This window comes from Crocuta crocuta, unplaced genomic scaffold (genome assembly GCF_008692635.1).
Source record: "Crocuta crocuta isolate KB4526 unplaced genomic scaffold, BGI_CrCroc_1.0 scaffold278, whole genome shotgun sequence".
Classification (NCBI taxonomy): domain Eukaryota; kingdom Metazoa; phylum Chordata; class Mammalia; order Carnivora; family Hyaenidae; genus Crocuta; species Crocuta crocuta.
This window is the reverse complement of record NW_027532173.1, coordinates 390,724-398,932: the sequence shown is the minus strand read 5'-3', so window position 1 is coordinate 398,932 and position 8,209 is coordinate 390,724.

Below are 8,209 nucleotides of genomic sequence, written 5' to 3'. Positions count from 1 at the left end.
TTTTCAACAAGGTTGCATTGACCAAGTGACTCTCTTAGCTGAACTGCACACCCAGGCTTCTCCTCTGAGCATCTGCAGTGGCTCTTCCGTGTGACAGGAACTGACGAAGGCCATCAGGGTTCTGAGAGGAGCTTCTTTCATTTCATATTTGATAATGTCTTATCTCTCTGAAAACGTAAATGGCATACTCTTGGATAAATGGACTGAAATGTAACCTAATTTAATTAAGATTCCATGGGCAGGAACTGACAGGCAGTTCTGGGGTTTTTATCTGTTTTGCAAGTATCACACATAATTTTTTAAATGACTCAATCACAGCTGTTTTGAATAAAAATCTACCTGTAACAATCATGCAGGGATTGACTTTTTTCTCCATAGATGAAAACCAGTTAATTTTCTTGTTTTCTTCTTTATAGATAGTGAGGCCGTGAAGTTTAAACACAAATATAATCCTTTCACGTCTCCCCAGTCTCCAAATCAGAGATTGTAACTTGCCTTCAGTGGTTCTTTCCTGATAGTTTCTTTCTATTCTTTGTATGTATTAAAAGGTGTTATTTAAAAAAAATAAATAAAACTACATATTATTCTGATTGGAAGCCCCAACTTTTGTGTCATCCAGTTCAGGTAATTCTCCTAGATCTCAGATACCCTAACCTGTGATCACAGCAGGTCTCTGTCCCACAGAGACTTAGCCTAAGCACAGTGAAATGTCCGAGGGTATTTCAGAATCATGGCAGTGGCTACGCTGTTGAAAACACACAGCGTTACTGACACAGTATTCCAGCAGGAATTATAAGGAAACCAAGTCCGGAAAAATTCTTTATTGAATATTCACCTGGGATAAAAATAGCATTCTGACCATGACAACTACATCGAATGGTACTTCAGCGATGATTCAGTGATTGTAAGAGTGGCTTCATTATTCTGAGTATGGGATTTATGTGTGAGTATCACCAATCTGCCTGCAGCACTGAAGTCTGGCCCAAAATGTGAAAATAACAATGAGAGTATTTGCTTTTGAGGAAATCATGAAACATCGTATTTAAGTTCTGACATAGTTTTGTCTTCCCTGGTTAATTCTCTCCCTTCATAACTTTGGTTCACAGTGTCACAGTGGCACTTATTGAAGGGACTTCTCTCTGTCCTGTTCTCCGTTGGTTTGTATGACATATGTCAAGTCTGCCTTCATGTGTACAAGGTCTCTCTCATTCTCTGGAAATGGTATGTAAAACATCTCTGTTTCTCAAGAGAGATGGAACACATCCAAACAGCTGTCTGGTCTTGGTGTTTCCTTTGTTGGCAGATTAACAACTGTTCATTAAATATCTGTTGTAGTTATATGATTCTTTAAGGTTGTCACTTTGATAAATTTTCTGAGTTTTAATGGCCTTGTCTTTTCGTCTCTTTCCTGTTTCCAGTTCTCCTCTGACAAGTTTTCCTGTGTGCCTCTTTCTAATCGCTATTCTCTCATCCACAAAGGCCATCGAAATGTTCACTTCTACCCCTGTATATTAGTGTTTCCTGTTTTTAAGCTTTGTATGAATGAATCATATAGGTTGATCGCATCTGTGTCTAATTCATTGCCAGATAGTGAAGAAGGTTTATCAGTTATTTTTCTGTTCAAAGAATTAACTTGTGATTTGTTTAATTTCCTTTTTCAATTGTATGGATTTCAGCCCTGATACCCATTATTTCATCCTTCTACTTACTTTGGGTTTGAAATGCTCTTCTTCTTTTTTTTCTTTTTTAATAGTTTGTCAAGTTGGTTTCCGTATAACACCCAGTGGTCATCCGCACAAGTGCCCTCCTCCATGCTCCATGCCCATTACCCCCTTTCCCCTCCCCCCTTCTTTTTGTAACTTCTTAAGGTGGAAGCCTAATGGTTGATTTTAGTTCTTTGATTCTAATGTAAGCTAATGAAGTTTTGAATTTCCTTCTAATTACTGATTTAGGTGGATTAAAAAGTATATGTTATGTTTTTATTTTAATTCAGTTAAAGATGTTTTCTAATTACTCTTGTGATTTTTCTTAAAAGTGTGGGTTTAGGGGCGCCTGGGTGGCTTAGTCGGTTAAGCGTCCGACTTTCACTTAGGTCATGATCTCGGGGTTCGTGGGTTCGAGCCCCGCGTCGGGCTCTGTGCTGACTGCCAGCTCAGAGCCTGGAGCCTGTTTCAGTCTGTGACTCCCTCTCTCTCTGACCCTCCCCTGCTCATGCTGTCTCTCTCTCTCTCTCCTATAAATAAATAAAAACATTAAAAAAAAAAATTAAAAAAAAAAAAGTGTGGGTTTAGAAGTGTGTTGTTTAATCTTTTGAATATTTAAAGATTTACAGAATTTGATTTAGTTGTGATTAGAGAACTTTGCACTAGTTCACTTCTCTTCAATTTATAGGGACTTGTTTTATGTTTTAGAATATTGCATAAGCTGACGAATTTTCTATCTGTATTGGGAAAATATGCATATTCTGCTATCATGTGGAATGTTCTGAATATCAGTTAGGCCATGTTAGTTTGTAGTGCCGTTCAGTCCTACAGCTTTGTTGATTTTAGGTGTAGGAGCTTTCAAATATGTTACTGTGATCATTGAATTGTCGACCTCTCTTTAAATATCTAACTTTTGCATAATGTATTTTGAGTTTTTTTCTTATATGCACATTCATGAATAAGTGGTATATCATCCTGATGTATTAACCCTTTTATCATTATGAAATATCTTATGTATCTCATAATACTTTTTTTTAAATTAAAACTTTTTTTGTTAACATTAATTCACTTTTGAGAGTGAGAGACACACAGAGCTTGAGCGAAGAGGGGCAGAGAGAGAAGGAGACAGGGAATCAGAAGCAGGCTCCAGGCTCTGAGCTGTCAGCACAGAGTCTGATGTGGGGCTTGAACTCATGAACTGTGAGATCATGACCAGAGCTGAAGTCAGACACTTAGCCAACTGAGCCACCCAGGAGTCCAGTCTCATGATATTTCTTAATGTCTGTTTCATCTAATATTAATATAGCTGTTCTAAATCTCTTATGTTTACTGTTTGGTATATTTTTACTGTCCTTATATTTTCAGCCTATTTGTGTCTTTGAATATAAAGTATATGTCTTAAAAAGAAATATAACTATTTCTTGCTTTCTACTTAGTCTGGTAGTCTATACCTTTTGATTGGAGTGGTTAATCTCTTCATATTTAATGTATTTTTTCTGTATGGTTGTGTTTTCATCTGTCATTTTGCAATCTTTTTTCTGCATATCTCATGTCATTTTTGTTCTACTTTTCCTTCTTCTTTTCTGTTAAAAAATATCTGTTAGTAATCTGTTTTAGCTATATTTTTTAAAAAAATTTATTCTCTTTTTAAGTGTTTATTTTTATTTTTGACAGAGAGGGAGAGGCAGCACAAGTGGGGAGCAGAGAGAGAGAGAGAGATAGGATCTGAAGCAAGCTCTGTGCTGACAGCAGAGAGCCCAATGTGGGACTTGAGCTCATGAGCCATGAGATCATGACCTGAGCCAAAGTCAGATGCTTGACTAACTGAGCCACCCAGCTGCCCCTAGCTATAGTTTTAGAAGTTATTTTCTTAGTTCTAGAGATTACAATATGCAAATTTAACCAATTACAATCTACATCAGGTAAATCTTGGTAATTCCAGGAAAATACAGCAACTTCACTATGATACAGCTCCATTTCCTCCCCTCTCCTTTGTATATATATACATACTGCCCACATATGTATGTCATGACCCAGCAGTAAAGTGTTCTAATTATTGTCTCAAGCAATCATACTTAGCTAATAAAAGACTGCTTCTTTTTTTCCGCCTCAGTATCTGTGGTCATATTTTCCTGTTTCTGTTTTTTTAGTGTTTATTCTTCAGAGAGAGAGAGAAACAGAGCCCAAGCAGGGGAGGGGCAGGGAGAAGAGACACAGAATCCAAGGCAGGCTCCAGGCTCTGAGCTGTCAGCACAGAGCTCAATGTGGGGCTTGAACCAACGAACCGCGAGATCATGACCTGAGCCAAAGTTGGATATTAACTGACTGAGCCACCCAGGCAGCCCCCATTTCTTTTTATGTCTCATAATTTTGTTGTTGAAAACTAAATCTTTTAGATGAAATCTTCTACTACTACTACTACTACTACTACTACTACTACTACTACTACTACTAAAATCTACTCCAAATTCTTAAATACTGACAGTGTCTAGTGATCTTTATTTCTTCCCATATACTGGGCTTCTTATCTGGTATCCTTTCCTTTCAGCCTGAAGGACATTTCTTTATTTCTTGAAAGGCTGATAAGGCAGATCTGCTAGCAACAGATTTTTTCTTTCTTTTTTTTTTTTTTTAAGTTTATTTACCTATTTGTAGAGAAGGAGAAAGGGAGGAAGGGGCAGGGAGAAATAGAGAGAGAGAGAATCCCCAGCAATTTCTGCACTGTCAGTGCAGAGCTCAGCATGGAACTTGAACTGATGAACCATGAGATCATGGCCTGAGCCAAAACCAAGAGTCAGAAACCTAACTGACTGAGCCACCCAGGGGCTCCTCAACAGATTCTTTTCTTTCTCTTTTGTTGTTTGTTTGTTTGTTTGTTTTTTAATGTGAATACCTTTATTTAACTTTCCATTTTTAAGGAACAATTTTTACTAGACAATTCCTGGGTGACATTCCCACCCTCCCACCGCCCCATCAGCCCTTTGCATATCCTTGGCATATGCTGTTCCACTGCTTTCCACCTTTCATTGTTTCTGATGAGAAATCCACGATCAATTGTATTGTTGCCCCTCTGTATGTGATGAGCCATTGCCTCTCGCAGCTTTTAAGATTTTTGTCTTTGTCTTTAGTTTTCATGAATTTGACTGTGGCGTTTCTAGGTGTGATTATTTTTATATTTATCATACTTGGTGTTTGTCAAATTTCTTGGATCAGTAGATTAATATTTCTTAATCAAATTTGGAAACTTTCTGATCTCTGTTTTTTCAAATATTTTTTTCTGTCACTCTCTCACCTCCTCCTTCCTCTGGGACTCCCACTCTACAGATATTGGTATGACTGATACTGGCTTACAGGTCTCTGAAACTCTTCATTTTAATCTTTTTCTCACTGTACTTTATACTAGATGATTTTTATTTATCTCCCTTCCTGTATACTGATTTTTTTCTCGTCTGCCATCTGAGATTTTCTAGGGAACCCATCTAGTATATTTTTATTTCAGTTATTATACATATCAACTTTAGAATTTCTTTTTTACATTTCTTTTTTAAATGTGGACTGGTGAGCAGTCATGTTTCCTTTAATTCTGTGAGCTTAGTTTACTTTTGAATTCATTGATGAATTCAACATTTGGGTTCACTCAGCCTCATTTTCTATTAACTGCCTTTCAGCACCCCTCCTCATATATCTCATATATATGGTACATTTTCAGTAGTAGATTGTATCAACTCTGAATTCTGACTTATTTTTCTGATATTTAAAAAAAATAGTAACTAGCTTAATGTAAACTTCAAAACCTGTCTTCACTGAAGTATATGGCTATCGATATCTCTGCTTAGATTTTAGGAGTTCTATCTAGCTACTAATGAGTCAGTGAGTTAGAAATTGTGCTCAAACACCCCAAGCCCATAAGGCTTCCCTACCTTCTGCCCATTTAATTTGTGTGAGTTTGAGAGTACATTCAAATTTCATACTGTTTTCGAGTCTCTCTCGCCTTCCCCCATTTTAGAGGCTCTTTACTGTATCTTGGCCACATGCTTACAGCTTCTCAGATGGTGAGGGGGGTAGAATGCTTGTCCAGCCTGCCTCTCTTGCTTACAGGATGTCCTCATCAAAGTTCCAGTTAGACTGCCACCTTCTCCAACCAGGACCACAAACTTAGGAAAGGTGAGAATTTTCTTATTTTTATCAAGTTCACCTCTTTTAGTCAATAAATTACCGTCCACCCATTCCACCCTGCACCTGAAATCAAACTTTTTCAGCAGAGCCGCTGGGATTTTCAGATGCAAAGATAAAATAACTGCTCTTGTTGGCTGTGCTGGGAAATGGGTGTGGGGTGAGGGCAGTGGGGTAAAGGGAATGGGGTGAGGAGAGTGCCCCCAGATTCCCCTGATCTTGTTTGAAGCTGCAACAGCAGATTTATTCTTTCAAGAGTAAATACTTCTCAATTTGTTGTCTACCTTTTGTTGATGTCCAGAGCCCTAAATTTGTTTTTAATAATTTTATGCAGCTTCACAGTGGTTATTTTGTGGACTTAACCTAGTCATAGGCAGAAGTGCCTTACCTCCCTAGTTCTTCAAGTTCTCTTACACAATCGTTTTTATGGGACTGTGTCTTTTTAAAAGTTCATTCCATGTGTTTTTGGTCTCTGCCTGCTCTTTAAATGTTGATGTTTTCCAAGGGTCTCTTCGCAACATTCTTCTATAACTCAAGCTCTCTGATTAAATGTAGAACAGAGGTTCAGGAGTCTGCTCAGGCTACTATACAAAATACCACAAACTGGGTGAGTTACAAAACAGGAATTTATTTCCCTTGTGATTCTGGTGGCTCGGAGACCAAGATCAAGGTGCAAGTGATTCAGTTCTTAATAAGAACTCCCTTCTGGACTTGCAGATAGCTGGCTCCTCACTGCATCCTCCTAAGGCTGAGGGAAGAGTGTAAGGGAGCAAACTCCTTGGTGGCACCGGTCCCATCACAAGGGCCCTACATTTATAACCTGATTATCTCCCAAAGGCCCCGTTTCCAGATAGCATCACATTGGGGTTTTAGCCTCCACCTAGGAATTTGGGGGAGGCACAAACATTTAATCCATAGCAGGAGACATGGAGTAGGGCTTCTCAGCCAGAGAAGGCTGGAATGTGTACAGCATGCATGGAGTAGGAGAGGATGCCATGGCAGAGAGAAGGCAGGAGCTTAGAGTGGGTTGACATAGGCAGGGGGCTCAGGCTGGTCTGATACCTGGTGCTTCAAAGCGACAGCATCAGGGACACCAGCAGGTGCGGAATGGAGGAGTAATGTTGAGCATAATAAACTTCAGCGATGCCGGGAGTGACAATGTAAGTGTACTTGACAGAGAAATGGAAACTGTGGGATTTTGTGTACAAAAATCTATACAACCCAATTCAGTTGACCCAAAAAATACGTTTTTTTCCTTCCTCCCTGATACATTCTTATTAAACCAGTAATTCAATCTTCTGCTTTCCTAGAAATTTATCTGTAATTAGTAGTTAGGTAATAGGAAAAACACTTACATAATCACAATTCTGACTAATCGGGACTTGGGAGAAGACTTACTTATGTATAGATAAAGTAGGGCACAATGTTAACAAATATGGGAAGTTGATGTTTTAAAGAGAATAAGGGAAATATTAAGTGAGGTGCAAGGAACTCTAAGTAGGAGTAGTGATATGACAGGCAGAAGGGGGTAAAGAACCTAGAACAACCTGTGATTGAGATAAGAAAAAAACATAAAATCTGGAAGCCCTAAATAAAATCATGCTATTTCCCCCAGAAGAATATTTTATGAGTCTAAGAGACTCTAAGATAAACACACAGGAAAGCAAAAGTGGAATCTACTTTGATGACCATGCTATCTTATCAGCGAGTGTGTCATACTTTACTATTTTTATCTGTGCAAAAAATTAAAAACAAAAACAAAAGCCCCACAAAAGACCTGCAGCGTTGATATAAAAGTTCCAGTTTAACACATTTGCTAATCTTTCGAAGATGTCAGGTCTCTGCATGATACACCACACATTGCTGCCCAGAACATTCCCAGTGTTACCTTCTGACAATTTATGTAGCTTTACAAGGGTTAGAGAACCAGAAGAAACATACTTAACTCAAGCTCACCTGTGTGTTCATGTCTGCATAGTGATTGAGTATATGCTCAGCTGTGTTAAACATTTCACAAGAATTTATTTATTTAATCCTTGAATGAATCCTATAAAGTATGTTCCCTTATGTGGTAAATTAGATTGGTTCATTGCTTCAAATTATGTTTTGTACCCTAAAAGAGAGCAAACCTTGGCTATAGGCTTGAACATTTTGTTTTTCTCCATTGCTCACTTCTCACTGCTGTGATTATAACATTTTCCAGGTATGAACTGATGCTTTAGCCTGGATCTCAGAAAGAATAATCTGTGTCAGGCATAATCACATATGAAGCACAGCTAACATGCAACATGAGCAAGATAAAACCTGTGTTGTCTGAAATCACTAACACTTGG